Source organism: Suncus etruscus, chromosome 5 (genome assembly GCF_024139225.1).
Source record: "Suncus etruscus isolate mSunEtr1 chromosome 5, mSunEtr1.pri.cur, whole genome shotgun sequence".
Lineage (NCBI taxonomy): Eukaryota > Metazoa > Chordata > Mammalia > Eulipotyphla > Soricidae > Suncus > Suncus etruscus.
In genome coordinates, this window is record NC_064852.1 from 138,472,422 (window position 1) to 138,495,431 (window position 23,010).

Sequence of the window (23,010 nt, forward strand, 5' to 3'; positions counted from 1 at the left end):
ATAAAAATAAACTTTCAACCTTAGAACACTAATTTTTGTCTAGCTATTTCAATTTGCCATTGTTGGAAGTGACCAAGAATATACTATGTTATATCTCTATAGAAGGAACTATAACTAATATTTTTCAACTTAAATGTATACTAATAATAGTATACTAATAATAGCAAGAGAATTAAAGAATACCATATCAAATACGTAAATAAAAGGACATGTTTCTGTGTAAATAATTATACTACCTTAAAAATAAGTGTACATGTCATCTCTGTATTTCATGCAATAAAGTCTACCATTCCAGCAGTGTGAGTTTACATGAGCTTAATTTAGTGGCACTTAACTGAAGCAATCCTTGAATGTAGACAGATTAACGCAGAATGACCTTCATGACTGAATATGCTAGCGAGCTTTATGATTTCCACTGGGCTTACTAAAGGGACATTCTGTTGACAACCCCGGTGGATGTCCTACCTCGTTGGCATTTTAGAGCTCATATTTATGCATCAGAAAAATCCATTCTTGCGCAAAGCTTCTTTGTAGTGATGCTAAGGATGCATTTTTGGAGTTCACATTTAAATGCATACTCTTTAATTAGTTCACCATAATTTCAAGGACTTGTCTTAAATATTTTGTTACCTTGCTGTCACAACATACTCCAAATATTTTAGATGTACTTTTAGATTAAGTTAATCTGAATATTGAAGATAGTATGCAATAACTCTATTGTTTAAATTATTTTAAATGATCAAATGATATGTGATCTCATCGTCAGAGGGTCATGAATGCTGAAATCATGATAAAGCATACCAAATAGTTTTATTTTTGATAGGGAATGTTCCATTTTAGCACATTATGAAAGTTCAAGTAACATTATATTTTAACTTCCAAATACATTTATAAAGATCCATATCAATTTTATTTTTGAAAAGGTGGAATCATTTCAGTGTCTTAAGCAAAAATTTACACTTAAATTTATATCATTAAAGAAGTATCCATGGTTGTGCACCAGGATTTTCTATCTTCTCGACGCATTTCTTATAATGTATTAAAATACATTAAATGTTGCCTTGTGAAGTGGAAAATGTTCAATTATAATTATGTATCAACAATTATTATATATTCAAACAATAATCTAAAAACCTATACATTAGTATATAATGGTAAAAAATACTTGATTGCTAATTCCATTAAAATCGCTAACATTATTTGGCTTGGGTAGAAAGAATAATTAAAAAATAGGACAATTAAAATATACAATAGTCAGTTTCAATGCAAAATTTTAAAGAGATAGATTTCAGAGATATAAGAAATAGAGGTAGAGCAAATTTCTAAGATACTTAAACTAGTTGAACATTGAAACATAAAATTACATACTAAAAAAACCTTACTAATGTCTTGAAATAGAATGTTCCAAATAAATAGAAGGTTGATACAGGACATGCAGAGATCTCTGTTCTGATGCCAATATGTATGCCCTTTAAACTGTGCCATAACTCTGAGAGTTCATATTTGAATAACTAGTAAGCTCAGTTGATTTTGAACTACTTGAGTAAAGTTCCTATTGTATTACTCCTTTTTAAAGTCTCGCATAAAAACATTAAACTATGTTTGTTTTTAAAATTATCAAACACTTGTTTTTGATAGTGTTATTACTCCATGATGGTGCTCAGGGAATCATATTTGGTACCATGGATTCAAACCAGAGTCTGTGTTATCCCAGGAAAATGTCTTAACAACTATGCTATCTTTGAAAAAGTTCTTAACACATATATATATATACACATATACGTATATATATGTATAAAATCCTTCACCAGTGCAACATTCTCATGACCAATATTTCAAGTGTCCTTCCTCCCCACCCCACACTGGCCTGTACTCTAGACAGACTTTAGAAATATCAAAAAAATTAAAAAAATCAAAAAAAAAAAAAAAAAGAAAAGAAAAGAAAAGATAAGGCCTCCCAATTCTTACCACAGGCTGTGTTCTTTATACTGACTGTATAGAAAGAGGAGGTACAGTAAATGCACCCCATATACACCTCATCCCAGGCCCTTTGCCTGGTCTGTATTGTGAATTGGGGGACCAAAAAAAAAAAAAGAAAAAAGAAAAAGTTCTTTAAAAGGGACAATTATGTTTCCAAATTCAATAATTATTTATTCAAATGAATCTTATATTATGGTAATGATATTTTACCTTAAATTTTATCCAATGTTTGTCTTTTTAAGCAATGCTTTTCTATCTAAAAGAAATAGAAACTTGAAAAAAGAAAATTGTCACAGACCTTTCTTATACTTTTATTACATTATTTTTATAAACAATGTTGTATCTGAATTTTCTTGTAACATTTCTCCATTCTAGCATTTGTACAGTAAAACAACTGTACTTTGATGGGATTGAGTAAGCGTTTGCCTATAGCAGTTTCCCAGTTGTTATGAAGGGCTGCCTTCAAATTATGAGTGTCTATAATCCTTTTTTATTTTTTTATTTTTGGGTCACACCTAGTAATGCTCAGGGGTTACTCCTGGATATGTGCTCAGAAATTACTCCTGCCTTGGGGGACCATATGGGACAATGGGGAACCGAACCTGTCTGTCCTGGGTCAGCCAAGTGCAAGACAAGACCCTATTGCTGTGTCATCACTCGAGTTCCTATAATCCTTTTTCTTTAAATTAATAGTATCCTTACTCATAATAGACCCAAACTAGAAGCAGACCAAATATCTAATAATATGAAGTATATATATATGAGTTTTCATCTATATTATTTAATATATAGAAAATCTCTTGACATTTGCTATTGATATAGAAGAGTAGATAAATTTCAAACTTCCTGGCATTTAGCTACTGTAAAGCTAAATTCCAATAAAAGATGCTGCAATTTTTAGGATATTAGATTCAAATAATTCAGAGACTGATTAGAATAATTTCAACAAAAATGATCACTTAATCATAGTGATATTTTTATTTATAATTATATAGATCTATGCATGTTAAGACATGTATATATCTTATATATATATAATCTCATGATTCTTCAAATAATTCTTATTTTGGCTTTTCTATTAGTTGATTTTTGCAGTCGAGGGCAACATCTCAGAAGTAGAACTTTCGTTTTCATGCATAAGATGCCCTTGGCTCTGGTCTCTTCTGATAAAGAAAGAAAATGGTTTTTTGGAATGAATTTTGCACTAAAATTGTCCTAGTGCTTTCTTGATATAGTTAAAGTAAGTTGGCTTATTTTAGTGCCAGAAGAAAAAAATGAAATATGAAATAAAGAAATTCTATTGTTATCCTCCCAAAAATATTTTGCTATTATTTTAAAACATCTGAGTTACAATATATAGAGTATATATGTTATACATATTATAGCATGCATGAAAAGTATTCTCCTTTACTTAGCTGTCATATTTATGAATCTTTAGTTTTTAACATCTTTAAGAATGTGTGTATTTATTTAGCCTTTGAAATGAACTCTTTTTACCTGGTAGGATTTTATCATTGCTACTAACTTAGGTTAAAATAGGCCTTTCCTGATACAGTTTTACTTGTGTTACTTTATTTATTTTATTATTTGTATCCATATCTGTCATCAACTTAATTTGATATTTTCTATGTTCAGTTTCTGAGTCTTTAGAGGAATTGACTTTATTCATATTGACCAATTCAAAATAAGATATATAAACTCAATTTAACTTACTATCTTCAACTATTTTAATGACATCATGCATATTTTCATCAATCTTCTACATGCTCTTGGCAATCAAATATGCAGAATTTTAAAATGAACCTCAAGTTTACTGCCTTATTATATAATCTCCATAAGTTTAGAATATGATGAACTTCATTTCCGTGATTTGGCTATATCCAAATGGATTTTGCTGACATAGCTAATGACTTTATTATATGGAGATTGCTTGAGTTGGCCTAAGATAATCACATACATTATTTTTTAAATAAAAAGTTTTCTTCAGGGAAATAATTGCAGTTGTTCAGGAGTCTGGAGAAAAGCTAAAATTTAAATTAATTTTCTATGTTGACCATAAGGATCATAGGCAAAATTTCCACGTATATAGATGTATTAAGCTAAGCAAGTAAAAATATTCAGGAATATGAGATCTGATGCTGGCAAAAATCTAGAAGGTAACAAGAACACTAGTCTCCTAACATTATAAGAAAATGAAATATGTTAATACCTAGTGAACTGGAAAGGAATGAGTAGGAAATCCTGTGCCAATATGAAAACTGTAATCTGTAAATAATTTCATTTTAGCCCATAAGACATAAACAGAGAATCCTGTCACTCTATGAGCAGTAAAAAAACTTTAAAAACTTCAGTTACTTTGTCAAGCTAAGTTTAATAGATTTTCTCACACCATTTTTCTAAACATTTGAGATATAAAAATAAAAAAAATATTTCAAATTAAGCATAAATTATCCATTTTTTACAGTTAAGAGGACTCCCAGACAAATGGATTTTTCTAGATCATAACTTAAAAATCCAAACCAGAACTATGAACTCATGACTCCAGTTCAGTGTATTTCCACAAAAGGCAGTTAATATATTAATAATGACCAATGAAGTGACATGATACAAATGGGCATTTGTGTAAGAATATCTTTGTAATTTGCAAGATTACTCTTCCTCTTTTACTCTTTTTTCTTCCTCCCTCTTATTCTTATTCCTTCCCTATAGCCCTTCCTTCCTCCCTTCCTTTCTTCCTTGCTTTCTTCCTCCATTTCTTTCTCTCTTCCTTCCTCTCTTTTCTCCTTTCTTTCCTTCCTTCTCCCTTCTTTCTTCTTTCCCTTTCTTCCGTACATACACCTTCCTTTCTCCCTTTCTCCCTTCTTTCTTTTCTCCCTCCCTCCTTTCCTTCCTTCCTCTTTCCTTTATTTTCTTTCTTCCTTTCCTTCCTTCCTTTTCTTTCTTCCATTTCTTCCTTCCCTGCCTTCCCTTCCTGCCTTCCCTTCTTTCCTTCTTTTCTTCCCTTTCTTCCTTCCTTCCTTTCCTTCCTTCCATTCCCTTCCTTTCTTTGGTTCCTTCCCTTCCTTTCTACCTACCTTCCTTCCTTCCTTCCTTCCTTCCTTCCTTCCTTCCTTCCTTCCTTCCTTCCTTCCTTCCTTCCTTCCTTCCTTCCCTTCCTTCCTTCCTTCCCTTCCTCCCTCCCTTCCTTCCCTTTCTTACTTTTTTCCTTCCTTCCTTCTCTTTCTTTCTTTCTTTCTTTCTTTCTTTCTTTCTTTCTTTCTTTCTTTCTTTCTTTCTTTCTTTCTTTCTTTCTTTCTTTCTTTCTTTCTTTCTTTCTTTCTTTCTTTCTTTCTTTCTTTCTTTCTTTCTTTCTTTCTTTCTTTCTTTCTTTCTTTCTTCTTTCTTTCTTCCTTCTTTCCTTCCTTTTTCAAAAGCATCAATTTCCTTTACTTTTTCCACTTCATAGAGGTTAACATTTTTCTTCATCCATGACACTCATTCTACATCTTCAAAGCCAATGACAACACGTTCAGTCCTTTTCATATTGCATTTACATTTTTAGAATTATCAATAATGTCAATAATTTTTAGAATTATTGACATTTACAAAAACTGTATTGTATGATTACTATTCTGTTCCTAGTGATTTTCTGCTCAGTTTAGATATTTCATTTGGAGAAATTACATATCAGTTAATACCGACTTCCTTTATTTGTATTTCTTAATTTTGAGTATCATTTTTTTTATTGTTTTGTTTTGTTTTGGAGCCACACCTGGTGACATTAAGAGACTACTCCTGGCTCTGGGGTCAGAAATCGCTCCTGGCTTGGGGGACCATAAGGGACACTTGAGGATCAAACTGTTGTCTGTCCTAGTTCAGCCACTTGCAAAGAAAATGCCCTTTCGCTGAGCCACCGCTCTGGCCCCTTGACTATCCTTTTTATTTTGATATTTATTTAGAGCACAATGATTTACACAGTTCTTCATAGCTGAATCTTAGACATACAATGTTTAAGTACCAATCCCACAACCTTTGTCAACTTTTCTACATCAATTTGATCAAAGTCCATCCTATACCTCTCCCCTACCCCACCACAGCATGCCATCTTATCTGGCATCTTTGTAAGTCTCGTTGTTAACATTTGGATCTCTTAATTTAAATGTTGCTGAGTTTATGGTTTGGATATTTAGTTCTGTCCTTTTTTTTTTTTTTAAGCTGGGGAGGGGTTTGGCCACACTCAGCAGTGCTCAGGGGTTAATCCTGGTTCTGCACTTATGGGACATTCCTGGTTGTGCTCAGAGGACTATATAGTATGCCAGTGATTGAACCCAGGTCAGCTGGGAGTGAGGCAAACATCTTACTCTCTGTATTATTGATCCAGCTCCAAGCTCTGTTTTTTCCTTAACACCACCAATGCACCTGAATCCCATTGGCTCCTGTGCCTCATTATTTCACATTTGCCTTTCTCCCTCTCCATTCTATTTGTTGTATTTTTCTCACTGTACTTTGGAGCCAAAGTGTTCTAGGTAACCCCAATTTAAACCATTGTATTTCTTATATTTTATTTTCTGGATCCTCTTCTCATAGTCACATCTCTTAATAACCAGTGTTCAATTTTCTCTTTCCTTATTATAGACTTGTGATTTGCTTGGTCACAACCAAATTATCTAAAAAAATACCTTTCTCTACATTCTTTATTTATCTAATTTTGTTTGGTTCCTTTCATCTTTTTATATGTTATATACAATTCAAAGACTCCAGGGATTAGAATCAAGACATGATGGTAAGTTTTGTTTTTCTCAAGAATTACAAAATGTTCATTTAATATTTAATCATTTGAACTAGCAACAAAGTTCAGTGGGTTGGGCATTTGTTTTGCATGTGCCTAAATAAGGTTTGATCCCCAGCATTCTATGTGGGCCCCAACACTACCAGGAGTAATTCCTAAACACATATTGATGAAATGCCCTGAGCACCACCATGTGTGGCCCAAAGGTTATCAACAATAGAAGATATGTAATTAAATTTATGTATATTTTATCAGTTCAACTTATAGTGCCTGGCATCCTAATGTAAAAAAATTCCCTTTAATTGTCTTCAATGGATTTATTTTATTTAGAATAAATAATGTGTAATAATAAATTCTGGAATTTTTTGTGGTGTTCAATTTGACTCTATTTAATAGTAGTTTTTTAGGAATAGTATATTTTACTATGTTATTATTGTAATTTTCCTATAAGTAATAGTAATTTAGCAGTTATCGGTGGCATATGCTAAATGCTTAAGGGTCAGGGAACCATATATATAATTTCTTATGTCAGATGGAATCATAGTATGATGATAGTTTATCATAAGTAGAAGGCATTACTTTTCATTTTTTCAAATTTATGAATGTTTGCAACAGTGAATTAATGAGAAGTTAATATGTGAGTAACACATTATTGTAATGCTTAATAAAGCTTTATCATGATATGTAGAAAAAATTCTTTTTAATATTGCATTTACAGTTAACACAGATCTGAAGAATTATAAGAAAGTGGAATTAAGGTCGGTTTGAAACTTCCCACATGAGAGGTTAGGAACTTGTCACTCTCTGAAACTAATAGTATTTTTGATTTTAGAACTGGAGATGCTAGAATTATGAAGAACTTTGAGTTATGAACATCAATCTGTTATGTTCTTATAAGACTTCTGGATTCAAACTTCTGTATTTTCTATTAAGCATATTTCTTTAAAGGGAAAGCAAATAAAATACACAAAAATGGTACTATCATGTGGAGCTACAGTCTGCCAAAAAGTCATCTTAAGGAACAATGATGAGCAGAAGTCATGTGTTGGGCAAGGTTTGTAAAGGAAGAGTTATGTCTATGAGAGTTCTGAATATGATAGTTTTGAGGATCATTGAGTCTCCATCCAGGTTGAAAGTATTTATACAGCAGTTTCTTCAAACACACAGAATGTTCCTTTCATATTTTAAATATTTTAATACTATGCTTATTGAGTAAAATTATATCTTTATTATGACGAGTTTTTATTGTATTAAAGTCACTTCTTAATTTAATTATTGCAAATGCTTGAAACTTACCCTCTTCATATAAATATTATGATTCATATTTCTTTTTTGGCTTGTTTATTGCAGAGTACATATATATATTACATTTTACTATCCATAGCCTATTACTTTTAGAGAAGACTTTTGTAGATGATATAGTTTTTATTTGGATGGTTCTAAAAGGTTGCCTCAGATACACTTACATATAAGCACAAAGGTGCATAAGGATCAACATGGACCATATACTGCCTGAGTTCATGATGCAAATTAAGTAGAGGCTGGCTTATCTGTGGTTAAAAAAAATCCTTTAATAAAATGTTTCTTGGTGCCAGAGCGGTGGTGCAGCAGTAGGTGTTTGCTTTGAAAGTGGCTGACTTAGGACGAACCACAGTTCGATCCCCAGGCATCCCATATGATCCCCAAGCCAGGAGCGATTTCTGAATGCAAAGCCAGGAGTAACGGTTGAGTGTCACTGGGTGTAGCCCAAAAACAAAACGAAAAAGCAACAAAAATAAAATAAAATATTTCTTTATGAGATTTGCAGGGTATAAATCTTACAGACACATACATATAGTTAGTTAACTAGTTAATTTAAATTTTATTTAAATTTAAATTTTATTTAAATTTTAGGCAGAGGATAGTTTGTATACCTTTTCCTTATTTATTTGATTAAGGGTATAAAATAGCTATTTCCATCAAGAAATTTTTGTTTATTGAAAGCTCTAATTCACAGCAGCCATTTCTCACTTTTCATATTCTATTGAAGAAAATTAAAAGCCATACAAGTGAAAGTTTAAATAAATCATGCAAATATTTCTCCCTGATCAAGTTCTTTGGGGGAGATACTCTAGTATACACATCCCCATCTACTCAGATTTTTTCTTTTGGGGAAAGAATAAGAAGAAACAAAATAATGTGATTTGCAGAGACGTCAATATATTAAGCAGCACTACTTTTCATCTCTATTACAATCTGATAGTCTTACTGACTGATTTTATGACTTATTAAAACCATCTCTATGGCTCAAGAACTGCTCCTAGAACCTTCACACCACAATTTTTAATATTCGAAAACTGGGTCTCATCAATTTGGCACAAATCTAATATAATCATACTGGGCCATTATTTGGATCATTTGGATACCATAAAATTTTTAATAAATAGATAAACTAATTTTATGCTTCAAAGGTTACTTATGCAATTGGGAAAATTTCTAGAATAGGAAGAATTTTTATCACTATTTTATATATATTTTACTGGATTTAGGAAAGGAAGTTATAAAAATATGAATTCATCTCATAATATTTAGTGAAATTCTAATGTATATATATTTTTAAATGTTATAGAAATATGTTTGAATGACAAGTTTATAGAGTAATAATTCTTCTTGGTCTTGAGTAGATGCTAGAATATAAGCACATTTCTATCTTCTCTATCTGAAAAAAAGGATAGCAGTATATACAAATAAATTATACATGCCTCCTGCCTTTAACTACATTCACCTTTGCCCTCTATGGCTGGATGCAATGGGTTTAGCTAATAGTTTTCTTAAATACCATTCTGAAAATTAAACATTTGTTCTGAATAATTAAAGGAAAATTATTATTTCTTTATCAAAAATATCAGTATCAAAAAAATTCCACTTATAATTTAGATGGGTTAAACTCATACAGAAGATAAATTATCTTTTTGTTTTGTTTTGTTTTGTTTTGTTTTAGGCCACACCCTTTGACACTACGGAGTAACTCCTGGCTATGCTTATTGCTCCTTGCTCCGGGGACCATATGGGACCCGGGATTCAAATCCAGGTCTTTCCTGAGTCAGCAAGGCAAATGCCCTGCCGCTATGCTAATGTTCCGGCCTGGAATATAAACTATCTTACATGCAATTTATTGTGTGGAATTCCTATGAACCAAGTCTTAATTTGTTGATCTTTAGTATCTAAAATCTATTTCAGAATAAAAGACCTTTGCAAAATTTATGAAAAATTGCTTAAAACCTTTACCCAAGTGAATCATTAAATTATATGTTCCAGGTAACCTCATGGGAATAAAGTTTATTAGTTGACCTAAAAAAATACCCACAGCAATATTTGCTTTTTTTCCCAGTGTAAAACCTTTAAAAAAATGAAAGCACTAAATAGGCACATGGCTATTTGAGTATTCAGAACTGTTAAGAACTGCACATATCAACATAGTTTAAAAATGATGTAAGATGTTTTTAAATTATCAATAAAAGTAAATAGCAGTTGGTTACACTTATTTAATATTCTACCAGATATTGTGCTTTTAATTGGATTGTTATTTTAATCCTAAAATTAAACATGTAGAGTAGATGTAGATGTAATTTTTATCCACTTATTGCAGAGAAGTTACTCAGATTTTAAAAAAATAAATACCTTGCTCAGGTTTAGTCAGCTGGTGAACAAGTCATTCTCAATTCAGGTTCTGGTCTTCTAATTTCAGAGATCTTCCATAACTGTGGTTCTATCTTATTTACTCTTAGGTTGGTGTATTAAAAATAATCAAGTTTAAAGTATTTGCATATACAATGCCAGTGTAACATTAATAGTGCACAAATTCAAAAATGGTTAGCAAATCATGCCCTATCAAAAAATTAGACTTTCTACTATTATTAAGGAATAGATAATTTATAAAATAAAATTATTATGGATAAATGTGATTTTAGCAGACCTATCAAGTATAATAAATCATAAAATATGTAAAATATATGTCTTGGAAATTAAATCAAATACAACAATATTTTGTAACATTATTATATAACGTTTCCAGAACTTATTAAAAGTAAAATAAATTATGATTTTAATAAAGTGTCAGGATAGAAAATAAAAAACATAACAATGCATCAATAATATAAAATATTTTATATATAAATATATAATAAAATATAAATAATATAAAATAAATGCACAAAATATAAAAATGTATAAATTATTTTATTTACATAAGAAGCAATGAACGGATAAGCTAACTGAAAGAATATTCCAATATTCATAGTAGCACCATAAAGGATAAAATACAACCAAAACTCAAAGAGAAAAGCCGATACTCTTAAAACTATCTCATGTTCATATGCTCAGATAGAATGAGCATTATTCAAAATGACTGTATTATCTAAATTAATTTAAAGATTCAACACAATAACTATAAAATATTACTGACAGTTTTGAGCTAGAAAAATAAAATTCTAAATTTCATATGAGGGTCTGGAGAGATATTATAGTAGGAAGGGTGCTACTTACCTGGGTTCATTCATTGGTACTCATATAGTCCTCCAAGCATCACCAGGAAGGAATCCTGTGTGCTGAGCAAGGAGTAATCACTGGTATTGCCAGGGATCATATGACTCTCCCACAAAAATAAAATAAAATGTGCAAGTAAATGTAAAAATTATTGGATAGATAAAAAACCATTGAAAAATTTAAAAAATATTAATGTTACATATTCCCCAATTTCAAACTAAACTACAAAGTAATAGAATTCACTCTGTATGGTGATAGGACTAATACAAACAGGTAGACCAATAGAATATAAATTAGTACCCAGAAGAGTATCTGTATACAATTACTTGATGATCTAATACTCAAGACCATTCAAGAATATCATTTTGGGGGCTGGAGAGTGAGGCCTTTGCATCTACAGGTGTTGTCAAAATATAAAAATAAAAACAACAGAAGAATAGAGTTAACACAGAGGTAGAGTGTTTGCTTTGCAAGCAGCGACCAGGACCTACGTTGGTTAGAATCCCAGCATCCCATATGGTCCCCTGTGCCGCCAAGAGCAATTTCTGAGCACAGAGCCAGGAGAAACCCCTGAGTGTCACATGGTGTGGCTCAAAAACCAAAAACTAAACAAAAAAAAGTATTTAGAAACCTGGAGGGCAGTTATATTGCCATATTTATAAAAACAACATGAAGTCATCAAGAAATAAAAGGACACAATATAATGAAGAATTATACCCTGCTCATGGATTGGGAGGATTACCATAATTAAAGTGGCAATACTTCCCAAAGCACTGTACTTATTGAATGCAATTCTTATAAGATCTCCCATGACATTATTTAAAGAAGTGGATCAAATTCTCTTAAAATGCATTTGAAACAATAAACATCCATGAATAACTAAAGCAATTCTTGGGGAAAAGAAGATGGTAGGGTTTACTTTCCCCAACTTTAAATTGTACTATTAAAGCAGTAGTCATTAAAACAGCACAATATTTGAATAAAGTCTGACCCTCAGATCAGTGAAATAAACTTGAATATTCCCCAGGTATACCATCAATTAATCTTAGATCAAGAGGCAAGAAATGCAAATGGAGCAAGGCAAGCCCCTTTAACAAGTGGTATTGGGAAAACTGGTCAACTGCATGCAAAAAGTGAACTTATATGTGTTATATGTGAAATTATAAAATACATGAAAGAAATCTCAGTAGATTATTCTCAGTTTTTAAAAATATTAATAAGGAAAATTAAAATTACTATGCTAAGAAAAAATTATTAAAGTATACCTAATTTACTAACCAAACAAATAATTATTATAAATATAAACTATCATATATTTGATCAGATTTAATTAAAGTATAAAATTTTACATAAATTAGCTGCCATATACTTAAAATTTTGTTTCAATTTGTTGACTTTAACAAACAAATAGTAATTGTAACATTATACAAGATCTTCAAAGAATTGAAACTTTTGGACATTTTTGAAGTCAAAATTGTCATGATACCAAAGTCAAAACAGTGATTATAAACAACAACAATAGGAAAACTATAATACAATAATCCATATTAAATATAAATATTTATTATTCATCAAATAGATGAAATTCCCAATACAATATGAAGAATAAAATTCATGTATGCTTTTAAGAATGTTATGATCAAGTGGTTTATCTCAGTCATACATACTGGTTCAAATATTCAAGCTAAAATATTATGTAAAAGACATATATGTATATATACTATTTGAAATTTTTAATATATGTAGTGAATTCATGAAATGTATTCAAAAATCATTAGTAAAATAAAAAGGGTCTGCATAGGACTGGAGCAATAGTGGAGTGGGTAGGGCATTTTACTGTATATGACTTATATGTATTTAATCCTTGGTATCCCATATGTTCAAGTACTGCCAGTAGTGATCCCTAAGCATGAAGCCAGCCTGAGCATCATTTGGATGTGGCCCCCAAAACAAAACAATAAAAAATAGCTACAAGAACTGTGTCTGCAAATGTTTAATAAAAGAACACTTTAATTTGATAAATGGTGTCTGATATCTTTAGACACAATTTCTCAGAAAGTAGCAGCCATTTAATACTCTTGTTTGAGAATAGCACAATGAAGAAAACAGGCAATGAAGAAAAATATATGGCTTTGGTAGTGACTGACTTCTGATGTCTAATTAGAAGTCTGAGGAAGACAAATAGAGAGGCAGACAAATAGAGAGACTTTACAAAGCTAGGAGGACCAAGTTTCAAGATTATGAATATAGATCCAATATAAAAATGTATATATCATGAAATTATCCAAGCTAAACTATACATTATTTACAAATCTAAAATAAGTCAAATATCTTCAACAGAACAAAAGCAAATTTCATGTGTACTGAATTGGGAACCAATACAACAAAATAAAATATTCCTCCTGTACAGTAAGACAGAATGAATCTCAAAAGAATGTTGGAAGAATAACACTGACATGAAATTCTAGAAAGAACTATGACTACTGATAAAATGCGATGAGAGTTTGTGGTGATGCAGGAGTGGAAATAGAGAATATAATACCAAGATTATTCTGAGAAAGACTTTTTTTCACTGAAATACTTATATCTTCATTGGGTCTCATATACTAAATCTTGTCACTAACAGTATAGTATCCTGGATCAGAAAGATAGTACAGCAGACAGGGTGCTTGTTTACCTCTCATAGGGATAAAATTTTATCCCTAGAACCACCTATGGTCTCTAGCACCATTAAGAGTGATATTTTAGGCTAAAATTAATATATCTATTTTTTCTAGTAATAGTAATTCTATTCAATTCGAGGTGGAGGATCGGTTTATAGTCATATCCCAGCTGTGGGGAAAACCCCTAAAAAAGTTCTTCCAGTTCTGTGGAAACAAAGTTCAATTTACCTATAATGTGTTATACTTTTAAAACTGATGAAAGTGGCATCCAGATAAATGTTCCTTTTCACTAAATGTCTTTTGGTGAAGCCTTTTCCTTCTGAGGAGAATGGGTGATTGACTTTGGTAGAGTTCTTGATAGATATACTGCTGATTGCCTTCTGCTTTTGAGCATCAAACAAGAATATTTTTCATAAAAAGAGATTTCTTTTTACCAACATAGCCAAGTTCCTGTGAACTCTGTTCCAATTTTGAATGAGTTACTTAAGTATTAATTTTGTCTTGTAAAAGGGAATGCAATTGAAAAAAAAAACTTTGTGCTTATATGCAAAATAAGCTCATTATAGACCAAAACATCCCTGCACTCTAACTTTATAAATCATATTCAGTCCACTAGTTGTACGCTATGGGCTAGAAAACTAAAAATTAATGAATCATATTAAAATATTTGGAAATATAATGAATTCATGTATTTTAAATATTATTCTTTCTTGGAAATATTGGCAAGGATCTACGGTTTTTTAGTAGAATACAATTGTTGTCTAAATTGTCTACTCTGGTGAGCTTTACTAAGTGTTATATTGAAGCTACTTTCCAATATTTATCACTGCCTAATTTGTAGCATATAAGATTGAATGTTATAAAAATAATATACAAAATTAGTTATCACATCTTAATTAGTCTTTACTTATTTCCTGAGGGAAAAGATAAAACATTAACAAAGATTCAAAGTAATTAGGTGCCATAAAATGAGAGATTAATGTATCTAATGATCATGCACTGGTGAATGGAAAGATTATCAAGGAAATATAAATGTTTCATGCTGTATGTAGTCAAAATTATTGTTAAAGAACTTGAGAAATCTACTTCACATTTTTCTTCCTTTCTATTTTCCCTTTTCTTTCTTTTTAATGTATAAATATTAAAAATATTTGATTAGCAATAAATTAATTGTAAAATTTGTTTCGATAAAAAGTTGCTTTAGATCAAATAAAAGGTATGTTTGGGTCTCTGAACTGCAACTTAATATAAGGAAAGAGAACAATACACTACTCCTAGAGTATAAGCGTTTGGAATACTGTTCCCTCTGCCTGTACAATTCTTTACTCAGGTAGTCCCTTGATACATGTAAATTTCAAATGTTAGGTCTCAATTTAAATGTCATTCCCTGAGTCCCTAGACCAATTATGTGCATCCATAATATCCTGTGTTGGTTATAGTGTTCTTCTCAGATCTGCCTCCTCTCTCTGCCTTATTCTACTGTGTATTTCAACACTCATTCTTAAAACTTATGTTTTCCATTTTCTTTCTCAAAAAAAAAAATCCCAATTACTTTTGGCCAGTGGGGACTCTGGTAAAACATGAAGGAAGAAAGTATTTCTTTACTTTTTTTTTCTCATCTGGGAAATGTTTTTTGCCAATGTCTGTCCCCCCCCCCCCCCACACACACACAGGATTTCCATTTCACCAGGTAGCTTTATCCCAGGGCTTTAATAATGCTCTAACACTCCACTGGTTCTTCTGCCCTCCAGGGTGATAGCACTTCCTGCTGCGGCTCAACTTTTGTTGGTTCACAAGCCCAATGTGTACTTCGTCAGTCTTTCTTTTATTTTGGTGACAAATTTCTCATGCTAAAGTTTCTCTCTTAAATTCATTGGCATGAGAATTATTTCTTTAACAAAAATTTTGCTGATATTTCTATTTACACTATATATCAGCTGTCTTGTTTACACTGTAGTATTTTAATGTGTCCTCCAAACTGATAAATATTAGAAAAAATCATATTGCATTTGTCTTTTATCTTTTACATCCCAATCACTGACAGAAATCTTTTCTCATATAAGTCAATGTTCAATGAAAAAAGAAAAAGCAACTAAGGGAGGAAAGAAATTCTGTTTTCATATTTATATTTTATATCAATGAAAATTTTTTAGTCTTTGTAATTTAGTATAAATTAAATTCACTTAATCAATCTCACAACTAAATTTTAAGCTTCACATAAGATAGTAAGTTTTCCACTGTTGGGGAGCTAGTACAGAGTGTAAGATGCTTTCCTTGATGGCAGCTTATAGGCTTCAATCACCAGCATCTTATATAATTTCCTGAGCCCCACCAACTGTCAACCCTCAGTGCCAGAAATAATACAGAGAATTGCTGAGTGTGGTTCAAAACAAAACAAAAAATTAGCATTCTTGTGTCTGTTATGCTTATTATGGAGCATAAAGAAACAAAGTTGAAAACAAGTTATCTTCTATATTAATCAGTGAGAGCAAAAGTAATTTCTTGAGATATGTAAAATTAATTACCACAATTTCATAGTTTAGCTTTATTTTCAGATGTTTTATAACTGAAAATTTACTGCCAACTTTTTATGTTCCTTCTCCTCTCCTGTTCCAGAAAAATAAGAGTATGATTTTATGCCTTGAATTTCACTGCTTTTACTAATGTCCCCTTTCTGGTTTTCTGGTGACTATTCTGTATCACAGAGAATAGTAAACTTTCAGCTATATCTATGTTTCTCATAGCCTCTATATACGTTTTTCAATGTCGTGTGCAATATCTGAATTAGAAAGCAATTTCCATGGGAACAGGATAGAAGATTTAACATCTTGCAGTGCCCAAAGTGATGGTGAATCAAGGGTGCTAATGTGACTTATAATTGTCTTGAGCGAGTTGGTATAAATTGGATATCAGCACAAAGATCAGTAATTTACTGATGTGGCAGTAATAACATTTCTTAACTTGACTTCTAATATAATAAAATCTAAGCATTTGATCTGGGACTTACTGCTCTAGCCCTATCACCAATTAAAAATCTGAGTTATCTGAACTAAAGCCATTTGTACTCGAAGTGGGTAGTAAGTTTTCTAGAACTCAAAATTCTGAACTCTATCTGGACAGGATAAATTAGTACTATTTTCTCTTCATCATACTAAAAATAAATTAGAATTAAAGCATATATTCAATGGTATGTTGAAAACTAAGAAGAGGATCAAGTTCTATTTGTTCATTTTTTTAGTAAAATAAAAAGAGTTAGGTACAGAAATTATTTATAGTAAATAAACATTTGAGATGTGGACACTTTACTGGACATTGTAAAAAGTAATACGGATAAAAGAAATATAAGTAGTACCTGTTCTAGTGCTACTGTTTAAAGAGGAATAAATTTATATACTCAGTTTCAACATATGTATATAAAATAAATCTACATATCAATACTAGAGAATATTGAATTTTTGGTTTCTTAGAGAACCATGCATTGGAGCATGAAATCATAATTGATTAAGTGAGAAGGCAAATTTTGTTTGCTATGAGAGGAATTGTTTAGATAACTTTAGGGCAAAACATAAGACCTTAGAAGAGTACTTAACTTATAAGTAAAGGGTGATATTTACTTAACAATAAAAAGAAAAAGTACAGGATAGTGGAATTGCCACGGAGAGATAAATTTGTGTTAGCACAACACAGTTTGGAATATGGCTATCACAAAACTATGATAGAATTAATTGAATCTGGCCAATGTGAGTTTTCCTCTTGCTCTAAGTTTTAAGTATAGGCTTGTACCTAGAGTAATAAGAGTCTTAATCTGCAATTTTGGAAATAATCCTTCCCCAAAACTTCTCCAAGGGAAAACAACCTTATATGTGTAAGGTGCTGCCAAGGCTTTCTGGGTTGGATGCATAACTAAATACATCATAAATCTGAAAAAAGGAGGTTGAGATTCAAAATAAATGCTGCAAAATACTCAATTCAAGGTGTTTAAATAAAATATAAAAAAATTACTCAATTCATAACAACTAGAACAAGATTTCCTACTTTCCTTTTTTAAAAACTGCTACCTGCTTATCTGGAGATTTGGAGTGGTTTGCTGCTTTTTGCCCCCTTTTCTGTCATCTAAACTTCTGTAAAATGGGAGCAGATTTCACATTACTCTGGGAATACCATGGTTATTACTCTAATTTAAATGTTATTCAGGAGTTAAACTTAAAACATTCTTAAAGTACAAAATACAAAAGGACCTGAATAAGCTAAGAATAACAAGAGAGGGCTCAGTGTCTAAACAGTAGATACTCAACAGTGTCTTGCTATCTAATTTGCGACTTTAATCTAAACTCAATGGAGAACAGAAACATTAAGACAGGGGAAGGGTGTTCTTTATATGACTGAAATCCAACTACAATCATATTTATAATCAAGGTGTTTAAAGATATTTTACAAAAGTAAGAAAAGAAAGGAACTCCGTGTTTCCTGTATTTAATAATATGAATAGGAATAATATAAAAATTTCAAAATTGAATCATATAAGTGATTACTGGGAAGATTATGGGGAAATTTTTTATCCTGAGCACATGGAATTAAAATAAAAAATTAAATAAAGACCTATTATTTTTTATTTTAGTATAGTTTCATTAGTTAATTCTTACTATCACTAGATTAAATTTTCTGTCCTACTAAGGATTATTTTTATATTATTATTATTTTGTTTGTTTGTTTGTTGGAGCCACACCCGTTTGACATTCAGGGGTTATTCCTGGCTATGTGCTCAGAAATTGCCCTTTGCTTGAGGGGACCATATGGGAGGCCGGGGAATCGAACCGAGGTCCGTCCTAGGCTAGTGCTTGCAAGGCAGACGGCTTACCTCTAGAGCAACTTCTCCAGCCCCTAAGGATTATTTTTAAATCAATGTGTAGTTATATCTTCTCTCTTATTTCTCTCTAATTTCTGTTATGCAAATTGTTTATTTTGTCCTTCATGACAATTAACATTTGTTTTGCTTTAATTACTGTGTTAGCCACAATAACAGAATGAGAATTCATGGTATTCTGCAGAATAATTGATGATGGAGATTTTCAGAACCAAGATAAATTGTGCTCATAGATTTTAATGTGTTATATTTTAAAATTAATAGTCATTGTTAGAATCCAGGATAACTTAATGCTTAAGATGTAAATTCTATATGATTGTTATATATAATAACAGTCTCACTATAAAATGAATTTCAGTATTTGTCTATTATAACTTTGTTATACATTTCCTAAAACTTTAAAGCGATAATTTAGATTTGCATTGTTGTTTTAAGTTATTGACCAATGCAAGAATAACAGTGATATTGAAAGCATATGTGTTACGTGCATTGCCATTAATATCATCATAATCCTGACCAATCAATAAATGGAATAATATATTATAATATATAATATATATATAGTATAATAAAAATGGAGTTATTCAAAAATTTAATAAAACTGACATTTGTTTACTTGGGTATGGATAAAGAAACACGTGAGACAACATAGAAGAACAAAATAACAACAAATTGAGCCAAAAGATTAAACTTCCAAATTGATGATAACATATTTTGTTGCTCTGGAACAGCATAAATATCGGAGTTTAATTAGGTTAGTATGAAACCATTTTAGACTCTAGCTCAGGGGTCTCAGAAGCCTTCTCCAGAGTTGGCAATGGCCATCAGAAACTACCTGGAGAATCCTTGCTTCCATGAATTGAATCATAAGGAATATTCAGGACTCAAATGCACAACCTTCATTTAATTTTCTGAACCTCACCTTAGTGATTTATAACTTTCTCCCTATTACTGACAATATATTGAATTGTATACTTGTATACTTGTAATTTGAATTTTCTGCAACAAATCAAATTTTAATTATATCTGATTGGCTTGTGTTGTTAGTGGACCCTCTCCAACCAGGTGGAAATGAGCACAGGGAAATGTGATCCACAAATTACAAAAACACAATTTAATGAATTATTTGTGTATGTGTGTTTTAGAATTACTTTAGAAAACCATCTAGTCATGCCCATAGATGATTCAGTCCAAAGTGAAAGGGTTACCTTGAAACTGATTACTTCTTTCGCAATGTAAACTGATGAGGTTAGTTTTAAGAATATTTTTCTGTCCCTAGTTGAATAGATGTAGTATCAAATATTTCTGAAACTTGGCAAATATATTCCCATTTCAAATGAGGAAATATATCTACTAATTTCTTTAAAAAATCAATATAAGTGACCAAGGTAGATTAAAGAAGAAAACTTGCTTTTTAATTATAGAAATTGAATCTCTTTTTTAAGACAAAAAGAAAAGTTCTATAAAATATCTCGGTGTTAAAAGAAATGAGGAGAGGAGTGTTCACACAGGAGCTAAAGCCCATTCTTGGGATATATGACTAACACTAGTTCAGTCAATCCCTGGTTCTGCATATTGTCTCCTGAGTGCCACCAGGAATGTTTTAAACACTGGGAAGTTCCAGGTTGGCCCAACTACATTCACCTCCAAAATTAACAAAAAAATAAAAAATATATAAATATTGAAAATTTTAGTGTTGAAAGTGTGAATTGATGATACAGTATTGTAAATTTTAGAGTATCATCTACTTAGTAAACCAACAAATGTATGTAATGTCAAAAATGCAAATATATTTATACAAAAGATAAACTAAAAGTATATCATTTAAACTTTTAAGAAAATATTTTTATTTTATTAATAACCCTATTTATTAATAACTCTATTAATAATAGGGTTCCTTGGAAACAAACCGTGAGTTGATTGATGATGTTTCCTGATGAACTAATAGGTTAATGTGTTTTCTACAATTTAATTGATTTGTAAATAAGAATTTGATTAGAGAATTACTTTAATATTGAAGTTTCTGCATTTACATCTGTTTTCTTTAGTATTTTATTTTGAAAAATTTTATTTAAAAAGTTATAAAATATTAGAAATTTTACCAATATTCATACATACTTATTACTAGTCTCTTGTTTACATGTGTGTACAAGTTTGTGATTATGTGAATTTATGTATATATGACTGCATGTTTTGCTTATATTTAAATTAGTTACATATACCAGGACTTTTTATTCTTAAATGTTAGCATATATTTTCTATCAAAAATTGCTAAAGTATATTTATATATTCAAAATTTCAGACTTACCTAAAATATCATCCATTTCCAATTTCCTCACCTGTCTTAATAATATTCTTTAGATAGATTTTGCTGTTTTATTATATTTTTACTATATTTTAATGTATCCATAATATAGTCAGTATCATACTTTTTTTCTCAAAAAAGTCTTATTTGAGGGCACTAGCAGTGGCGTAATCAGTAAGGCATTTGCCTTGCACGCGCTGACTTAGGATGGACCACAGTTTGATCCCCCGGCGTCCCATATGGTCCCCCAAGCCAGGAGCGATTTCTGAGTACATAGCAAGGAGTAAACCCTGAGCATCACTGGATGTGGCCCAAAAAATTTATGAGCATCATGTTCAAGATCAGGATCTTACCTATTCTCTATCTTACCTGTTCTATCTTAAAGCCCTACCAAAATGGATATATATTGAGGACCTGTGTGTCTTCAACTCTGACTATCTTCATGAATAACTACATGATATTCTCACATGGAAAAATACTGTAAATTTTATATCAACATATGCAAATTTAATCTACTCATCCCAGTCAATTTTAACATACATGTCCTATAGGTTTCCTATATTGGTAAACAATAGCCCACCTTTTCTATTTAATAGCCTTACAAAATTTCTCATCTTCTATTAAATAACATTGCATGAAATGTGAAAATTATGTTCTATGCAACTTCAAAATATGCCCAAACTTTAATCACTATTCACCTCCATCAATATACTTCATTCAACCATTATCTGCTGTCTGGGTTAATAAAATAATTGATTTTTTAATTGATTGCATTTTTTACTCTCTAGAATTGATCCTAAATAAAAGCATTTGTTTATTTAAAAAATTTAGGTACCACAATTTATAGTTTTTTAGAGTAGTTAACAGTAGACACATATTTCCATCTCCAATCCCACAGTCAGATACAGCACTGGTTCACTAATGACCCATTTTCTTTCTTGCTTCTCAACCCATTTCTGTGACAACTACATTTTAACCATTTTCTTTAAATTAAAATTATCCCATATTCTTTCTCAGAAAACTTCAATGTATTTTCATCTTATATTGAATAATAACTGAGATCTTAACAATAACTGTACTCTTGTAAGCTCTTTTATCCAAACAGATTGTCTTGTTTTCAGGTTTTTCCTTCAATATTATATTTACACCGAGAATTTCTTTGACCACACTACTTAAAATTTAATCATCCCCACCTCCATCTAAAACTAATGCTTTGTTATCCTTAAAATAATTTTCTGATTTTTGCTTATTTGTAACACAAATCCAGGAAGGAAGAGTGCTCGATCTATTTGGTTCATTGCAATAATTACAGGGTCAATAAAATTATCTAAAGCTTACGTAATTTAACAGATATTTCATTTACAAATGTATTGTTGGGTAATTTTTTCAGACCACTATGATCTCTTTTTTTGTTTTTGTTTTTGTTTTTGGGCCAAACCTGTTGATGCTCAGGGGTTAATCCTGGCTATGTGCTAAGAAATCATTCCTGGCTTGAGGGGACCATATAGGACCCCGGAGGATCCAACTGCGATCTATCCTAGGCTAGCACGTGCAAGACAGACTCTGCCTTACCTTTAGCGTCACTGCTCTGGACCCATGACTTCATATTTTAACTAGATTTATTTATATTAGAATGACATTACTCTGTCCTCTGAACTACTAAAATTTCTTGCCAGATATTTTTCCTTATCTATAAATATCTTCTCATATTCTCTATTTAGTATTTTTTTTCTTGGCACTGTGGGGGGGGGAGGGTTGGCCACATTTGGTAGTGATCAAGCTAAGTTCATGGATAACTCTTAGAGGTGCTTGAGAGACTATATAAAATGTCAGGAATTGTACGTAAGTCAGCTTCAGATAAGGCAAGCAAGCACCTTCCCCACTATTGTATTTTGCTGACTTCTAG

The 23,010-nt window shown here is 31.1% G+C and overlaps 1 non-coding gene across 1 annotated transcript; it reads left to right on the top strand.

The window, feature by feature from the left end:
* Positions 1–1,951: 1,951 nt before the first annotated feature.
* Positions 1,952–2,084, top strand: LOC126010034 (small nucleolar RNA SNORA51). The gene has a single exon (XR_007496174.1). It is a non-coding gene; the product is annotated as a small nucleolar RNA SNORA51 (small nucleolar RNA).
* The last annotated feature ends 20,926 nt before the right edge of the window (positions 2,085–23,010 follow it).